Below are 19921 nucleotides of genomic sequence, written 5' to 3' on the forward strand. Positions count from 1 at the left end.
ATAAACCATATGATTTATTTCCTTTAAGATGTGCTCTAAAGCAAACAACCTCTTATGGAGGGGCATCTGGCAATATCTATAAAAATACAGACCTATTTTCTCTTTGACCAAGCAATCCCTCTTCTGAGACTATATCCTACACAATCTCCTATATAAGTATGAAAGAACACAAATACAGGTTTATTGATCATGGCATAATTTATAAAATTATAAACAACTCTATTTAATAGTAGTCAAGTATCAGTTAAATAAACTAAGGCAACCCCATGTGATGGAATACTATTCAATGTAAGAAGAAATGAGGAAGATCCTCATAATGATTTGAAGATATCTACAGCACAGGTCATATCATTAAGTGATGAAAGAAAGGTGCAGAACAGTGTATATCATTTGATTGAATATACACAGCATGCTACCTTAAGTTTAAGAGTATATTGAATTTGCCTTCATTTGTATAAGGAAACATTGTCAAGATAAATAAAAAAACAACAAAAATATTCACTGGGAGGACTATTTAAAAAAATAAAACTAGATCAATTTTGAATCATTCTTAAATACATATTTAGGCAATATCACTTAATTTCTGGTCTTTGTGAACAGACATAATATTAATAAATATAAGGGATTCTATGTTATGTCCATTGTACCTATAATAAAAACCTTACTTTTCAGAATACTTAACCCTGGTTGCAAAAGTAGACAATTAGAAGGTAATATACATTAATATCAGTTAAAAATCCCAAGCTGAAAATAATGGCAAAAAGCAAAAAAGTAAGAGATATATAAAAAGCACAAAGTGAGGACATTTTAGGAGTAAGAGTGTCAAAGAAAAAATTTGAAGAAAAATCCTACAAAAAAGAAAAACCCCATCCAGATATGATAAAAGTAATAAGTAATCTTAAAATGACTATATTTATTAGCTTTTTTTCCCCTATAGTCTCCTAATACATAATTTATTTTAGGTGAGAATATTAACTTTCCCCTGATTACAGTTTTCATAAATCCTCTGTTCTCATATCTCTAAAGGCTTGAGAAGATCATCTGAAAAACCAAATGATTCTATTTGATAAAACTATAAGAAAACATGTCTCAGGGCACCCTGGGTGGTCAGTTGGTTAAGTGTCTAACTCTTCATTTCAGCTCGGGTCATGATCTCAGGGTTCTGAGATTGAGCCCCATGTTGGACTCCATGCTAGGTATGTAGCCTACTTAAGATTCTCTCTCTCCCTCTCCCTCTGCACCCCCCACCCCCACTGTCGTCCTTTCTCTTAAAAAGTCTCAACTGTTCTCATTAGGCTTCAGAAATTTCACTAATGACAAAATATTCTACTCTTAACTCCGCCTACATTGGAAAAAATTCATTTCCATAATTATCCCCTATTTATCTTAGGGATTTTATTTATTTTATTTTTTAATTTTAGGGATTTTAAAAAAAGATTTACTTATTTACTTGAAAGAAGGACAGTGAGAGTGAGTGCACATGAGTTTGGGGAGGGGCAGGGGGAGAGACTCTCCAAGCAGACTCCCTGCTGAGCACAAAGCTTGATACAGGCCTTGATCTCACAACCATGAAATCATGACCTGAGCAGGAACCAAGAGTTGGACACTTAACTGACTGAACCACCCAGGTGTCCCTATTTTAGGGATGTTTAAAAGGGAGACACTTATGCAAGTAAGTATGGTTATCTCTATCCACTTTTGTAGTTTTCAGTAATAGTCTTTCTGTGATGCAAATAATTAATATATCTTGGCAAAGTTAAACTTCATATAGGCCATATATACTAACACAGTTATTTAATAAAATATAGAAACAAAAAAAGTGTTACTCAGAGATCCATTTTCAATACATCTAACTAAATTAGAATTACTTTTAGAAAGAGACTTTTATCTAGTACTAAAGTATAAGGGGAAACAAAAGAAAGAGAAAACACAAGTAGTCATTATGCAAAATATATATGAACTGAGCAAATAAGAAATAAAACAACCACAATTTTGTTTCAATAATATAGGAACATGATACAATTATTTCAAAGAAAGTATTGCATACCCATGGGTGCAATACTTACTGTCTTATTGCATATGTTTTCTTATTGTCTTACTGCAATACTTACTGTCTTATTGCATATATTTTCTTATGCTTTCCAGATTTTTTTCAGATCTCTATATACATACTTTCCCAAGTCCCTTCAATTTTAGTATCTGCAGACCCAGTCATTGGTTTGTTTACATATTAGACCTCAAAAAGGTTACATCTGTCTACTAGCTGTATATAGAACCATCCTCCCACCTCTCTATATGAAATTTGTTTTAAACTGGCAAAATAAAGCTTTAAGGCTTTCTTCACAATGCTCTAAAGTACAATTAAATTTCTTCTTCTAGTAATGTTAACATAAAATTGTGAATAATCTCACAGAGAGTGTAGAGAGTTTAAGTGCCTACAAATGTACTTCATTAACTATGAAGTGCTATGTATGTGAGGTATCATTAGCATCCTTTATTTTCATGAACTTTGAGCTAAATTTAATACATTCAAGAACATGAAGATTTTATGTGTAATAAGATAGTGATCCAGTTATGTTTGTTTCCCAAGGAAAATACAATATTATTACTTTATTTTGGCTTGGGAGTTTACTTTTTTCTATTTTTTTTTTTTTAAGATTTTATTTATTTATTTGAGAGAGAGAGAAAGAGAGAGAATGGAATGGAGAGAGAGAGAGAATCTGAATCAGGCTCCACCCTGAGTACAAAGCCCAATGCAGGGCCCAATCCCACAACTGTGAGATCATAACCTAAGCCAACACCAAGAGTGGGACTCTCCACTGACTGAGCCACCCAGGTGCCCCTCTATTACTGCTTACTATGAATTATATCTGTGTCTTTAAGGACAAAATCATTGCTTAGACAAGTTATAGGTGCAAAGCACAAGTGATCAGGTTTTAAATATTTCTATGGTTTTTGTATAAAGAACTAAGTGACAGGTATTTGAAATGAGGAACTAGTATATTGGCTTCTGTGAAGCCAAGCATTACAAATGTAAAACAAAATAGCTTTTAAGCTTGATTTGATTAATGGTATTGTGGAAGGAAACTGGACCCATTTTTAAAAACATTAAAAGAAAAAACTAACCACTAAATGGGTTCTGAAGCAAAAATTAGAATATATTACCTGGGAAATTATTTTTTTTCCCATATCATATGTAAATTGATCCACATAAGAACTTTTAAAAAGATAAAAATTAAGACTAATTTCAGTGCACATAGTAATACAAAGTATAATTGTTGAAAATAATAAAATTAAAGGGAATTGAGATTACCTTTATTTTATAACTAAGCCTTGATAGTCTTGCCTGGTGTCATAAAAATTCTTTACATTATTCAGATTAGTGATTATATGAACTTATCATTTATGGGTTGTATGATAAAACCATGTTCCCACCATCCCATATCTTAAAATGTTCTACAAAAGAGAAAGCTAGGGCACAGACTTTTGCATTACTACTCAGAGGACTCATCCCTTAATAGCCTGGTTCTGGTAGCCAGTAGGGTTTTTGTGTTCATGTGTTCTATAGGACAGTTGCAAACAAAGAAACAGCTCTTAATTAGCTATTGCCCCAGGGCTCAGTGTGGAGCGAACAGACAAAATTGTCCATCTCTTAATCTTTTCCTAAAAGACATATATTTGCATATTTTCAAAGCCAGTGCCTAAGGGTTTGGCTTCCACTCAGCCTGAATCTAAGTGTTGACGGAGATCCTTCCCTTTGGGATACTGACAGTTCTTGACACCCTCAACTACTGGGAGCCACTAAGAACAAAGTAGGCTGTGACTACTTTGGCTTACTGGTTGAGCATCTGCCTTTGGCTCAGGGCATAATCCTGGGGTCGGGGATCAAGTCTCACATCGGGGATCCCTGCAAGGAGCCTGCTTTTCTCTTTGCCTATGTCTCTGCCTCTGTCTCTCTGTATGTCATGAATAAATAAATAAAATCTTTAAAGAAAAAAAGAAACAGAGTAGGCTGCTTTAACAAATCACAAAGGTTTGAGAGAAACCAAGAGGTAGGGCAGGATTGAATGATAAGGTTCATCTCCTACAAAAGGCCACTCCATGGGCAGCCTGGGTGGCTCAGCGGTTTAGTGCCAACTTCAGCCCAGGTCATGATCCTGGAGACCTGGGATCAAATCCCATGTCGGGCTCCCTGCATGGTGCCTGCTTCTCCCTCTGCCTGTGTCTCTGCACTCCCCCTCTCTGTGTCTCTCATGAATCAATAAATAAAATCTTTTTTTTTTTTAAAGGCCACTCCTTAAAGACTGGGAGAAGTGGCTGTTCTATCTAATGCATGGAAACTAACACAGAGAATGTAGGAAAATGAAGAAACAGAGGAATATGTTCCAAATGAAAGAATAAGTTAAAACCTCAAGGAAAAAAATCTTTAGCAAAACAGAGGTAAGTGATTTACTCGGTAAAGAATTAAAATTAAGTCATAAATTGCTCACTGAGGTCAGGAGAACAATGCATGAACAAAATGAGAATTTCAATTTATAGATATAGAAAATATAAGGAAGTACTAAACAGAAATCACAGACATACAGAATATAATGACAGAACTGAAAAATACAATAGGGGGCTCAACAGAAGACTAGATGATGTAGAAGAAAGGATCCAGGGAGTGAAATTCATCCAATAAGAACAGCACAGAAGAAGAAGAGAAAGAAGAATAAGAAGGAAGGCTGGGAGTTGGTGGGGGTAGGATGAGGAGAAAAGAGGAAGAAGCAAAAAAGTAAAGATAGCTTCAAGGACTTATGAGGCAACCTCAAGTAGATCATATAATATTTGCATTATAAGGGTCCCAAAAGGAGAAAAAAGAGAGAAAAGGGCAGAAAACTTATTTAAAGAAATAATGGCTAAAAACTTCCCTAACCTGTGAAGGAAACAGGCATCTAGATCAAGGAAGCCCAGAGAGTTCCAAATAAAATAGCCCCAAAGAGACCAACACCAAGACACATTATAATTCAATTGTCAAGAATTAAAGACAAAGAAAGAATCTTATAAAGAGCAATGGAAAAGCAACTTGTTATGTATAAGGGAACTCTCAAGATTATTAGATTTTTCAGCAAAAACTTTGAAAGCCAGAAAAGAGTGGCACAATATATTCAGAGTGCTAAAAGAAAAAAACTTGCCAAACAAGAACAGTCTATCCAGCAAAGTTGTCCTTTAGAGTTGAAGGAGAGATAAATAGTTTTCCAGACAAGCAAAACCTAAAGGAGTTCATCACAAGACAAGACAGAGTGGCAAATGGATAAACAGACAAATAAGATTCATCTATATGTTGCTCACAAGAGACTCACTTCACATGTAAGGACACCCAGAGACAGAAGATTAAGGGATAGAAAAAGATATTCCATGCAAATAACTAAAATAAAGCTGGGGTAGCTATACTTATATCAGACAACATAGACTTTAAGACACAGACCGTGAAAAAGAGACAAAGGTCATTAAGTAATGATAAAGTGGTCATTACAACAAGAGGATATGACATTTATAAATATTTGTGCATCCAATATTGGAGCACCTAAATATATAAAGCAAATAGTAATAGATCCAAAGGGAAAAATGGACAGCGCTACAATTATAGAGGTGATTTTCATACTCAACTTTCATTGATGGATAGGCAATTCAGACAGAAAATCAATAAAAATCATTGGCTTTAAATGACACATTAGACCAGACAGACTTAACGGACTTCTCCAGAACATTCCATCCAAAAGCAACAGAATACACACTCTTCATAGATGCATGTGGACCAGTCTCTGGGATAGATCATATGTTAGGTTGAAAACAAGTCTTAATAAATTTAAGAAGACTGAACTCATATCAAGAAACATGACCACAATGGTATGAAACTGAAATCAGTTAAAAGAAGAGAACTAGATATCTCACAAATATGTGGAGATTAAGCAACATGCTACTGAATAATTGATGGATCAAACAAGAAATCAAAAGAGAAATTTAAAAATCTTGAGATGAAGAAAATGGAAATACAACATACCAAAATGTATAGGCTGCAATAAGAGCAGTTGAAAAAGGGACGTTCATAATGAAAAATGCCTACATTAAGCAACAAGAAAGATCTCAAATAAACAACCTAACTTTACACCTCAAGGAACTAGAAAAAGAAAAATAACCTAAGCCCAAAGTTACTAGAAGGAAGCAAATAATAAATAAACATCAGAGCAGAAATAAATGGAATAGAGATTATAAGAAAGTAGAAAAGATCAATAAAACTAAGAACTGTTTTTTTAAAGATAAAAAAATAGACAAATCTTTAGACTCATCAAAAAAAAAGGACTCAAATAGAATCAGAAATAAAAGAAACATTACAACTGAAACCACAGAAATACAAAGGATCATAAGAGACTATAGCGAAGAATTATAGGACAATAAATTGAATACTCTAGAAGAAGTGAGTAAATTCTTGGAAACATATAATCTAGCAAAATTAAGAATAAATAGATAGCCTGAATGGATCAATAACCAATTGATCTCAACCAATTGAGACTGGCATGGTAATAAAAGAATCTCCCAATAAAAAAGCAGAAAGCACAGGATCAGATGGCATGAAGGTGAAATCTACCAAACATTCAATCATGAGTTAATACCAATCCTTTTAAAACTTCCAAAAAATAGAAGCAGAGGTCAATACTTCCAAACTTATTTTATGAGGTCAGTATCACCCTGACACCAAAGCCAAAATATATCACTCTGACACCAAAAATAAGGAAAACTGTAAGTCCATATCTCTGATGAACTAGATTAAAATTCCTCAATAAAACTCTAGCAAATCAAATTCAACAACACAACAAAAAGATTATGTAGGACATATCACTGGGATAAAAGGTTGGCTTAACATATGCAAATCAATCAATGCGGTATACTACTTCAGCAGAATGAAAGATGAAAACCACAGGAGCATCCCAATAGATGCAGAAAAAACATTTGACAAAGTTCGACATTCATTCATGATAAAAATTCTCAATAAAATTAGGTATAGAAGAAAATGTCTTCAACAGAATCGAGTCTGTTTATGAAAAACCCATATAGCTAACATCCTAACCAATGAGGAAACACTGAGAACTTTTTCTCTAATATTCAGTACAAGGCAAGGATGCCTAACATCGCCACTTCTATTCAACATGGTACTAGAAGTGTTAGCAAGAGTAATCAGATGAGAAAAAGGAATAAAGGCATCAAAATTGTAAAGGAAGAAGTAAAGTTATTTCTGTTTGCAAGTGACATAATTTTATTTTATTTTACTTTTGCATTTAAATTCAACTTACTTAACATATAGTACATTATTAGTTTCAGAGGTAAGATTTAGTGATTCATCAGTTGCATACAACACCCAGTGCTCATCCTATCAAGTGCCCTCCTTAATGCTTCATCACCCAATTACCCCATCCCCTCCACCTCCCCTCTAGCAATCCTCAGTTTGTTTCCTATAGTTAGGAGACTTATGGTTTGCCTCCTTCTTTGTTTTCATCTTACTTTATTTTTACTTCCTTTTCCTGATGTTCAGAAGGTAGTTCTAGTTTTAGCTTTCTGAGGAACAACTATACTGTTTTCTAGAGTGGCTGTACTAATATGTATTCCCACCAATAGTGTAAGAGGGTTCCCTTTTCTCTGCATCCTTGCCAACATCTGTTGTTTCCTGAGTTGTTAATTTTAGCCATTCTGACCAGTGTGAGGTGATAGCTCATTGTGGTTTTGATTTGTATTTCCCTGATGATGAGTGATGTTGAGCATTTTTTCATGTGTCTGTTAGCCATTTGTATGAAGTGACATGATTTTATATGTAGAAAACTAAAGATGCAATTGAGAAAAACATGTTAGAACTAATAAAGAAATTCAGTGAAGATGTGGATGACAGAATAAACATAAACAATCAGCTACATTTTCCACACCAACAATAATCTACTTGAAAAGGAAATAAAGAAAACAATACTACTTACCATTGCACCAAAAAGAATAAAATACTTAGAAATAAATTTAACCAAGAATGTGAAAGATCTGTACACTGAAAACTATAAAATGATGATGAAACTAATTAAGGAAGACAAATAAATGGAAAGATATTTTCATGTTTATGGACTGAAAGAAATATTGTCAAAGTGTCCCTACTAAACAAGCAATATACAAAGTCATTGTGATTCCTATCAAAATTACAGTGTCATTTTTCACAGAAATAGAAAAAGTCTTAAAATTTGTATAGAGCCACAAAAGGTCCCTAATAGTCAAAGCAATCTCAATAAAAATGAACAAAGTTGGAGGTACACACCTCCTGATTACAAAGCTATGATAATCAAAACAGTATGGTGCCAGCATAAAAACAGACACACGGACTAATAGAATAGAGAGCCCAGAAATGAAACCAATCATGTATTGTACATACATATATAATCAACTAATTTTTGACAAGCATGCCAAAAATATACAGTAGGGAAGAGATATTTTCCTCAGTGAATGGTGTTAGAAAAACTGGATATCCACATGCAAATGAAAGCAGTTAGACCGCATCTTATACCACTCACAAAAGTCAGCTGAAAATGAAGTAAAGACTTAAACATAAGACCTGAAACTAAAATATTCCTAGAGAAAAACATAGGGAAAATGCTTCCTGACATTGGCCTTTGCAAGTATTTTTTTGGATATGACAATTAATACTCAGCAACAAAAGCAAAAATAAATAAGTGGAACTACATCAAACACTGTATCTGCACAGCAAAGGAAGCAATCAATAGAATTAAAAGGCAACCTATGGATTGGCAGAAAATATTTGCAAGATATTTTTCCAAAGAAAACATACAAATGGCCAACAGTTACATGAAAAAATGCTCAACATCACTGATCAGCAGGGAAATGCAAATCAAAACCATAATGTGATATCACTTCACATCCGTCAGAATGGTTAAAATAAAAAATGGAGGAAATAACAAGTGTTGGTGAGAATATATAGAGAAAAGGAAACCCTCATGCACTGTTGGTAAGAATGTAACCTGGTATAGGTTATGGAAAACACTATGGAGACTCTTCAAAAAATTAAAAATAGTATTAAGGAAGGCACTTGTAATGAGCACTGGATGTTATATGTAAGTGATGAATCACCAAATTCTACTCCTGAAACCAATATTACCCCATATGTTAACTAACTAGAATTTAAATAAAAACTTAAAAAATAAAATAAAATAAAAACTGTTTGCAGAACAACAAAACAAAACAAAATAGAATTACCATATAACCCAGTAATGGAATTACTGGCTATTTACCCAAAGAAAACAAAAATGCTAATTCAATAAGATATAGACACCATATGTTTATTGCAGCATTATTTATTAGAGCCAAGAAATAGAAGCAATCCAAGGGTCCATTGCTGGATGAATGGATAAAGAAGATGTAGTAAATATACACAATGGAATATTACTCAGCAATGAAAAAGAACGAAATCTTACCACTTGCAACAGCATGGATGGATCTAGAGGGTATAATGCTATGTGAAAAAAGTCTGTCAGGTAATCTTGAAAAAAGGTTCAACTGTATCAGTAATCAAAGTAATTCAAACACCACCGATACACCTTTTTTTAATTGAAAGAAAAGAAAAGAATGATAATTGAAATGTTATTGGACTCACATGTAATCTCAGGTGCTAATGACCAGCCACAGTCTTTCCTATCAGTTCTCATACTCCCCCAAGTATAGAAGACACTTGGGTTTGAATGAACTAGGCAGCAATTTCTGTTTCTTGGTCTCTTTAACTTCCCAAGCTCTTTCTCACTGGGCTGGGGGGGGGGGGGTGGAATACTTCAATACTTTCCTCTTAAGGAATTCTTGGATTCTTCAACGTTCCTTCCTCATCATCTTTTATAGGCTGGAGATAGGATAACGTCCTGCAAGGAGGTCTTTAGGATGTATCTATTGATGTCATCAGTTTTTATGGCCTCAGAAGAAATTTTATTTCTTAAGGAGTAAAAATTCATACTCACTTTTACGTCATACTTACAAAAGCTTTGTTGAGAGAAAATATTGAAAATATTGAGATGTGATTGAGTTTTGTTTATTTCTACATTGGAGAATGGAGACGTTCTCCAATTAAGGTAGACTGCAAAGAACTATATATAAGAACTAAATTTTCTTGGCCATCTATAGATCCATTTTTACCAGATTATGCATTGTCTTTGTGTTCTTGGTCAACACATTAGAATGTTATAGACTCAACTCTGGCTGTATTCACTACATTGACTTAGTTCATTACATTATACACAGAGCTTGTCTAGAGAGAGTGTGGTAATCAATTGGGCTGTCCAGAATAAATATTCACCTTTTTATCCTTCCAAGGCATATAGTAACCTCTTCCCTCTTTCGAGGAATAAGCATGGACATGCAGCTTGTTCTCAGCCATGAAGTAATGGAATCTGAGTCAAAATGATGTGTGTGTGTGTGTGTGTGTGTGTGTGTGTGTGTGTGTGTGTTTGGGAGAAAGATTTAAAAGCCAATGCACAGTTCATTGAGTTCTCTTCTCCCTGCTTCAGCGATTATGGTGAATGGAGATAAATTCTTCTTTGGTTTGGATGTCTGAGTTACTACACTAATAGGGACTCTAGCCTATATGCAATGGATACACAATATGAGTGAAAAATAAATCTTTGTCAGCATAAGCCACCAAGATTTTGCTGACACAGTTACTACATTATAATATAGCCTGTCCGGTTGATATAGAGATTCACAGGAAAATAGTATTATTTAGTTTTAGTATAAGGAATAGATTTACTTCGTGTACACAAATGTTTGTTTTTATTTTATGGATACTTCCCAAGTATGTAAGCAACATTGTCATTTCCTTTCCTTGGCAGATAGAAAGCTTACAGCCAACCTTATTTGTGAGCCAAGTCTAGCAGAAGTAAAAGATCTCTCAGTAGAATTTTGCATTCTAATCTTGTCTCAAACTTTCTTGTTCTATCTCATTTTTCTTGAATCTTCTTTTTCTTATCAGCTTATTTAGCATGCTATTTTATGCTGTTATATTGAACACACTTATGTAAAGCTACCTAAATCCTTACAGGAAAAAAGATGGGCATATATATAATTAAATATATACATATGTGTATTGCCTATTGTTTTAGAAAAAAGGATTGAAACATATGATATGCAAGATGAACCTACCTGTGTGCTTCACCTTATCTTTCATTCATGCTTTTCTTGAAATGGCCTAATGGCTCAGACAGCATGGTTATTCTCGTATCTACTGGGGCACATTGGTTGTCCTTCAGAAGAACATAGGATTAGGATTTAGGAATCTAAATTCTAGTCTTATTTTGCCACAAACTAACTACATATGTAATCTTCAGCAACTCACTTTTCGTTTTTTTTTTTTTATTTATTTTTATTTTTTTTTTATTTACGATAGTCACAGAGAGAGAGAGAGAGAGGCAGAGACACAGGCAGAGGGAGAAGCAGGCTCCATGCACCGGGAGCCCGACGTGGGATTCCATCCCGGGTCTCCAGGATCGCGTCCTGAGCCAAAGGCAGGCGCCAAACCGCTGCGCCACTCAGGGATCCCCAGCAACTCACTTTTCACTAGAGTCTCTACTTCCTCATTCGTAAAAGTGACGGCTTTAAAAAAAGATTTTAAATTTATGTTCAAATTATGTTCTTTAAATTATATGAATAAAGGCATGAGGGGATAGATTAATCTACCTCTACTAAGTGGGAAAAACCCACAAATGTGATTTCCTGACACTAAATTTGCTATTTTCCATTTATTCATGCATTCCTTCAAGAAATATTTCTTGTAGTCTATGTGAAAGATACTGCAAGGTTATAGAGAAGCAAAGGATACAATTCCTGGCTGCAGTAGTCAATTACAATCAAATAGGCTGATAAAACATATGTAGGTAATATTTGTGAAAAATTCAACTATTACAAAGTTAATATGAGATAAAGAGGCAAAGAGGTTGTATCAAAAATAAAACTTTTAAGGATGAGACAGAAGCTGTTTGTGGGGTGAAGATGGCAGAGAAGGCTCTCTTTAAAACTGATTGGATTTACACAGCTTGGACAAAGAACGCAGGCCAGTGGAGTGTACACAGGGGTGAGGTTGGGTAACAAGGCATTTAGGCAGGACCTTGAGAAAACCACCCTCGCTGCAGCAAGGGGTTACCTTGGGGAGTGTCCTGAGGATAAGGAAAAGAAAAAGAGCAAAGGAGATTAAGATGGAATGGTTATCCTAGTGTAAACAGATTTTTTACTAAGTGTCTGTCAGGAAATAATGCATTGAACTCAAATCTTTGAGGATGATTGAAATAATTGGTGGGTAATTATGAGTTCATTTAAATACTATAGTTGCTTAACAAACAATATGACTGATGTGGTTTTACCCTTTAAGTCATAAAGTTGCTAATGAGCCCAATTATTTCAAATTATCATAAATTTCATTTCCCTGTGGATTGTTGGTAAAGAGAAAGGTAACATGATAGCCTATCAACGATGAAAGCAATTATGTCTCTTTTATTTATTGTCATCAAATAATTTTAAAATGTTGCCAATGGCTTCAAAGTTTTTGTTAGCTGAGTATAGGCCTTTGTAATAGAAATAATAATAAACCAACCATACTGCTGTGAAAAATGGGGAAAAGAGATGCCAAGGAATGCATAGTTACCTGTTACCATAGAGGAATAAGGGGGAGTATTGTTAATGAAAAAATTCAAAAGCTTGAAATAATGAACTCAAAGTGGTAAAGAATTCATTCTGGCAAGGTCAGGGTTATGTACAATTTATACGAGATACACATGGTTTTACAAAATGTAGGTGGAGGAATCAAGTGTAGGGGGGAGAAAACTTTTCCAAGGGCTCATTCTGTTTCCTCTTAGTGCAAATGCTAAATGGAGGGTGCTGTGGTTCACCCATATCATTTCCTCTTTGTTTGGAGCCATTGTGCTCTAATGGGAAAAATGCTAGTAGAAGTCTTAGTGACGCAGTGTCAGTTCCCCACCCTTTCTCCAAAATCTTTCCATCATAACATTTACTATAAGTTAGACTTCTGTACTGAACAAAGAAACTAGCATTTTATTCCATTATTTTAAAAAATAAATTATAGGCTCTCAAACCTCTTCAATGGGTGAGTTCTCAATATTCACCACTAATAATATGCCTTAAAATAAGTCCATATTCCAAGATCAAATTTGCAAAATTTGGTTCTGTTTTTAATTAAAACAAACTCTTTCTAAGTGAGTGAGAAATTAATAGCTAAAATGAATGATTAGAATAAGAATTGTCTCTTAGAAGGCTCGTAATGCCAAATCCTTTGGTCTGGTGACCACTAAGCTCCTACCCTGACTGCTGGGACTAACTGAATCCAAATTTAATCAAATCAGTCATACTAAGAAAAGGAACACCACCAAAGGTTTCATGTGCAGGACCACAGGACACTAATAGAATTTATGGTCGGTCTAAATTAGTTAGTACCTTGGTAAAATCTGTCCTTTTTAATGACACTTCCTCAGGGAGAAAGATTGAGTGCTGCTACAGTGTGATCTAAGAACCAATTTTACTTCTAAAATAATTGGTACCACTATATTACAGTGGAAAGTGCATGGGAAAGAACAGAATGGTAAATACAGCAATGCTCCTCAAACATCAAAGGGCATAAAAGAATCTTTCTAAAATGCAGTTTTTTACCTTATTGGGCTTGAGGCCTAACCAACGTAACAGGTATTAGTGATGCTACTAGTCTGTGGACCTGCCTTTTGAGTGACAAGGGGATAAATAACACAGACCTGCAATGATTCCTTTCTAACAATGTGACTTTGAACCTGTGTCCTCAGCTGTAAAATGGACAACCAACACCAATGTCTTAGGGTCGCTGGAGGGGTAAGTGAAATTGTGAAGTGCTAGGCAAGCACTGAACTTAGGAGCACAGGCCAGGAGAGCAGAGAAGATGGGGTGTAATCCTAATAACTGGTACAAAGGCTCTGCTATCTCCTCATTCCCATGATGCTTTGTATGTGTCCTTTAGCTATGGACTCTCAGAAATGAATTGCTAATGAGAAGAGTGAATAATTTTCTATGTTTAGTTTCCAAGATTTCTCATTTGAAGAGCTATGTTTCCAAATACAATGGAAACTTTAAATGATTGCCCATACAAACCCTACCTCCACAAACTTTACCTTAAAAAAAAAAAGCCTGTCAAGCAAGATTCGATGAATAGCTCTTTTTAAAATTATTGGATCGAAGTGGAAATTACAAGAGGTTGCATCATTATGGGTCATTATTTGAGAATTGTTTGTCTTCTATAATATGAAGTTATTCTTAGAGGAGTATGATTAGAATAGAAACCAGATGTGTTTTTCAGGACTTTACTGAAAAAGAAAAAGATAAACAACTAGAAAATTAATATAAGAATGACCTAAGGAGGTTTCCAGAAACTTGAAACATAAGTATGATAGGAAAAGTGTGTATGTACATATGTGAGTGAGAAAGAGAAAGAGGAAGAGACAGAAAGAGGCAGGGAAGAAAGAATAAAAAATGTGGAGGAGAAAAACGCAGAGAGAAAGGAAAGGAGGATGAATAGGATAAGAAACAGTTTCAGAATTCAAAACAGTACAAAAAATTCAAAATCTCTGTAAATATGTGGTATCACCAAGGAAATAGTATAATTTAATTTTACCTATAAACTGAAAAAGTAAAAAACTGGACAAGATGGTCTGTCAGTCTGAAGGGAATAAATTAAGTACCAACGAGATGAGGAACACTGTGGAAAGAAAAAAAAAATCCCCCTTTAAACTTAAAATATGAAATGTTCTGGGTATAGTTAAATAATCCAGAAATTTCATATTTTTTTATCCCTCTCTTCCTTTTCAAAGGGTAAAAAGAACAATAATGCTTTTGAATGCTTTTGCTTCAATAAAGTGTCCTTATTACCATAATATGCCAACATCCTGAATGAAATAAAATGAAATGGAAGGCATGAAGAAGGCAAAGGAAGGGAGGAGTGTATCATAAATAATTTCATTACTATTTATGAATTAGTCTTTAATTAGCCCTTTATTTGTATTAAGAACTAGAATTAACCTCTTTTAATTTTATTTATTGAAAAATAAAACAATGAATGTTATCCTAATAAAACAACCTATTTAGAATACTTTATTATTTTTTAAAGATTTTATTTCCAAATAATCTCTACACCCAACGTGGGGCTCATATCCACAACCTCAAGACCAAGAGTCACACACTCTACCACTGAGCCACCCAGGCAACTTAGCATACTTTAAAATATAGTAAAATTTCATTAATTTGAAGTCCTTTAATTCAAAACTTACTACCATTCAAGTTGTGTTTGGGTTGAAATTTGTCTTTTTGGTTTGCAGAAATTTCCAAAATAGTGCAAATTAATAAGATAAATCAGTTACCGGGACATCTGAGTGTCTCAGGGGTTAAGCGCCTGCCTTCAGCTCAGGGCGTGTTCCTGGAGACCTGGGATCGAGTCCCACATCAGACTCCCTGCATGGAGCCTGCTTCTCCCTCTGCCTGTGTCTCTGCCTCTCTCTCTCTCTCTGTCTCTCATGAATAAATAAATAAAATCTTTAAAAAAAATCAGTTACCATGGGAAATTTAAAAAAATATTTAAGATAGAAAGCAATTTTCAAATATTTTTTAGTACTTTCATATCCATATTTGCAGAAGCTGATAAGCTATTTCCATATTTGTCTTATGGATACAATTAAGCCAGGTAATGGTTTAATTTATTACAAATATAGTACTTGGCATTAATAAACATTATTGCTTTTAAAATATGCTATAATTTGGATTTTCACTAATTCAGCACCTTTCTAAATTCATGATACGATGTTTCCCAGTTCCAAGCTACTTAGACTAGGAAATCAGAGCTATAATCATGTGGACCCACGGAATTCTATTAGAAAGAAATCAGTTTTATTTTATTATTCTTTTGGCACTATTAAATGAATGATGTAGCTTTCCTCCCCCCCCCCAAATTAGCCTATTTTTCTTAGCATTAGGCAAAATTTTAGTTTTTACCATATTCTTTTTGTTGCGTAAAAACAACTGCTGATCTGAACCACCCTATTCCAACATTCTTCTACTAGCATATTTATTCTACAGAAGGAAATATAGAATAGAGAAGCAACTTTCTTTTAGGTGAAATAATCAGAGAGGTACTAAGCATTGATTTGTTTTTAAAATGCTTACACTGTTATTAAGAAATTTCTTTCTCAGTGTCACAAGAATTGACTGAACACTCTAACTTCCCCTATATTTTGACAAATTTAAAACGTGCTTCTGGCTGAAATCAAGGATTAAAACTGTTTTAGGCTTTTATAATAACATAGCTTGAGTTTTGATCACTTCATGGGGCTTATGATATTTTGAGTGTCAGAGACATTCTTAATTAGAAAAATGAGGGAGGATGGCCTTTAACATTTTCATCAAAATACATAGTACTGCCATGAGAAAAGCTTCCCTTTTGCACCAGAACTCCTTAAAAAAGAGATTGTTTCTACTTCCACACTTTTTGTGGTAATTTATTTGCAATATACTTACAGGTCCTCATTTCAAGAGAGTAAGAGGTCCAGATCCCTCTGATCCAGCAGACTAGAGTTTGGGTTTTAGAATTTCTCTTAGCTCGACTTTCCAACTGCTTGATTTTCCCATCCACTGCTCTCCTAGGCTTCCTTAGCTATGCAAAATGGCACCACTATTTATCTTGTGGCAAATGTCAGATATCTGGAATTGAACCTTGACTCCTAATCTCTCAGATTCAATCTATCATCAAGCGTTGTCTCCAACATTTATCTACCCACTCCTTTCACTCTCCCCCCTCCACGATCCTAATCTAGGTCATCATCCCCTCCAATCTGGATTATAGCCATAGCCTCCTAACTGGTTTTATTTCAGCTTTTGTCACTCTTGACCATTCTTCATGGTTTTAGAATGATCATGTGACTCACTGATCATAACTCATTATACCTAGAATCAAATCCAAAATTCCTGTTGTTGGTATCAAGACGCTACATAAATTGGTTTCATATTACCTAACTTTCCTGTTATTCATTATGCTCCAGTTATACTGTCATCTTTTAATTTCTAGAACATACCAACCTCTTTTTCACCTCAGAACCTTTGTTTACCTTGTTACCTTTGCCTAGAAGGGCTGCCAATTTAAAAAAATTTTTTTTAGTTATGTATTTATTTATTTATTTATTTGAGAAAGAGTGAGAGAGCACAAGCAGGGGGAGTGGCAGAGGGAAAGAGAGAAGCAGGCTCCCTTCAAAGTAGAGACCCCACATGGGGCCTAATCCAGGACATTGGTGCTTAACTGACTAAGCCACTCAGGCATCCCTTGACTGACACTTCTGATTTCTTCTTAACTTTCAGATCTCAGTTTAAATGTATGTTACTTACATTACAGGAGGAAATAAATAGGTTACTATGGTAGCAAATAACACAAAAGAAAAAGGAAGAAAGAGGTTGTCAGAAAGGCCTTCTGTGCCCAGGTTCCAACAACCTCTTTCTTCCTTTTTCTTTTGTGTTATTTGCTACCATAGTAACCTATTTATTTCCTCCTGTAATGTCATCAGAATTCTTCTTATGTGTTTACTATCTGTCCTCTCCTCCATAATTTAAGTTCCATGAAGTCAGAGACTTTGCTTATCTTACTGAACAGTATATCTCTATTATATTTGCATATTATGTAAATACATTGTAAGTGATGATTTGAAGTACTTAGCTGAGTTAACAGAATAAATATGATCAAGGATTTTATTGCCTCATTGAAAATTCAATATGTAAAATTTCAAAAGAAATATCTGATTACATGATTCTTGGATCCTTCATGCAGACTGAAGATATAAGAAGAAGGAAGAGAGAGAGAGTGGGGAGAAAAGGTAGAGAGAGAGATTTGTGAGGAGGAGTTCTTCTGTTGGTCCCTTATCCTATCAAGAGGAGAAGTGGGGAGCAAGTGTATTTCCTTCACCCCAAATCTAGTAAGAGGGTGGTGTTTAAGAAATGTTGAGGATCACAAAGGATGTTGGGAACAGAAGTTTTTATAGGAGGAAAAAAAAGAAGAGTTTTATTCAGGAAAAATGAAGGTGTTATGAGGACTTTAGAGCAGAAATATAACATGATTACAACTGTGCTTTAGAAAGATTAGCCTGATAGCAACACATAAAATGGACTGGAGCTCAGAAAGGAGAATGCAAGAAGGTGAGTTAGGAATAGAGTTGACATGAGAAAAAACACTTGCCTTAGGTTAGGAATGTGATAATTGATAGGAAGAAACAGTTGTGGAAGAAGTTGTGGTGATAGAATTGGTAACTTTGGGAACTGATTAGATGAAGAAGGAGAACTATGACTAAGTAATATTAAATACCATTGAGAGGAAAAATTTGAATAATATTTAAAGATAGTATGAATATTTAGCTTGAAGAGAAGCCTGAGGAGAATTATCAACCCCCTTTACCTTTTGCATGAATTATTTAGTTACCAGGTTTACAAGAATCTGTAATTTAATGGATACCTGGCTTTTCATGGGTGTATTTTTATACTAAAAATGTTGGACTCCATGACAGTCTTCTTCTTTGCTATAATAATTATCTTTAGGGTAGCCCGGGTGGCCCAGCGGTTTAGCGCCGCCTTCCGCCTGGCATGTGATCCTGGAGACCCGGGATCCAGTTTCACATCAGACTCCCTGCATGGAGCCTGCTTCTCCTTCTGCCTGTGTCTCTGCCTCTCTCTCTCTCTCTCTCTCTCTCTCTCAATCTCTGTGTCTGTCATGAATAAATAAATAAATAAATCTTGAAAAAAATAATTATCTTTATTCTATCTCCTTCTGCTATTTTTGAAAAGTTTTGTCTGCTGTTAGGGTGCCAGGGTGGTAAAGTCAGTTGGGTGGCCAACTCTTGGTTTCTGCTCAGGTTGTGATCTCACAGACATAAGATTGAACTCCATATGGGGCTCCATGCTTAGCTCAGAATCTGCTTGAGTTTCTCTATCCTCCCTTTGCCTCTCCCCGTGCCCCTACCCCATATGTCTGTGTGTGCTTGCTCTCTTTCTCTCTGTAAAATAAATAAATAAATCTTAAAAAAAAGTTCATTTGCTGCTAAAAGGCCTGGTTTTAAAGCTAATGAATTAAAAAATAAACCAATTTTGTTATTAACACATTGACAATTATGAAAAAATTTTTAAAAATTTTGTTATTTTGCTGCCTTGCTATGTAGACAATGAATATGAAACCAAGAATAACAACTTAAAGCAAAGAATGTAATAACCCTAATTGCACAGGGTCTTTGCTGTTTTTCATGATATTCCCTATCCATTATAATGCCTTTCAACTGTTAGAGTTGGCACCAGGCTTCAAAACTAAGCACTAATATATATAACACTGAATCAAGGAGATGGATTCTTTGCTAAAGTTTAGCATTAATTTAAGTGGGGTCAAGCCAATTAAGAGTGAAATGTATAATGTAACTTCATTATATAGAAATTTCCAAATTGAAAAAAAAAGAACTAATAACTCTAGAGATCTTACTCTAGGTCTAAAGTTGCATAGCAATTCAGAAAAGTAATTATATATTTTGAAGAACTCTAACCTAGATTAGCATTTCAGAGAACTTTTTATAAATATTAAATCAAATAAACAAATTTTTATAGGCAGACACAAAATGTCAAGTTATATTTGTAAAATGAGGTATTTACATAGTTGAGTCATAGGCACACCACAATTTTGAACATATGACTCAGACTTTGTACCTTATATACAATTAGTCTTAAAATGTTAGGGAATTATGCCAAGAGTAAACACAAAGTTTACATAACTGAGGATTTACAGGGACCCCAGGCTTGCTCAATTACCTTTGAGATT

General features: G+C 34.6%; 1 protein-coding gene across 1 annotated transcript in view; it reads right to left on the minus strand.

Moving 5' to 3' along the window:
• The window catches only part of FAM227B (family with sequence similarity 227 member B), a 189417-nt gene that overhangs the window by 34404 nt on the left and 135092 nt on the right, over window positions 1-19921 (minus strand). The window lies entirely within an intron of this gene.

This window comes from Vulpes vulpes, chromosome 15 (assembly GCF_048418805.1).
Source record: "Vulpes vulpes isolate BD-2025 chromosome 15, VulVul3, whole genome shotgun sequence".
In the NCBI taxonomy this organism is placed as follows: Eukaryota; Metazoa; Chordata; class Mammalia; order Carnivora; family Canidae; genus Vulpes; species Vulpes vulpes.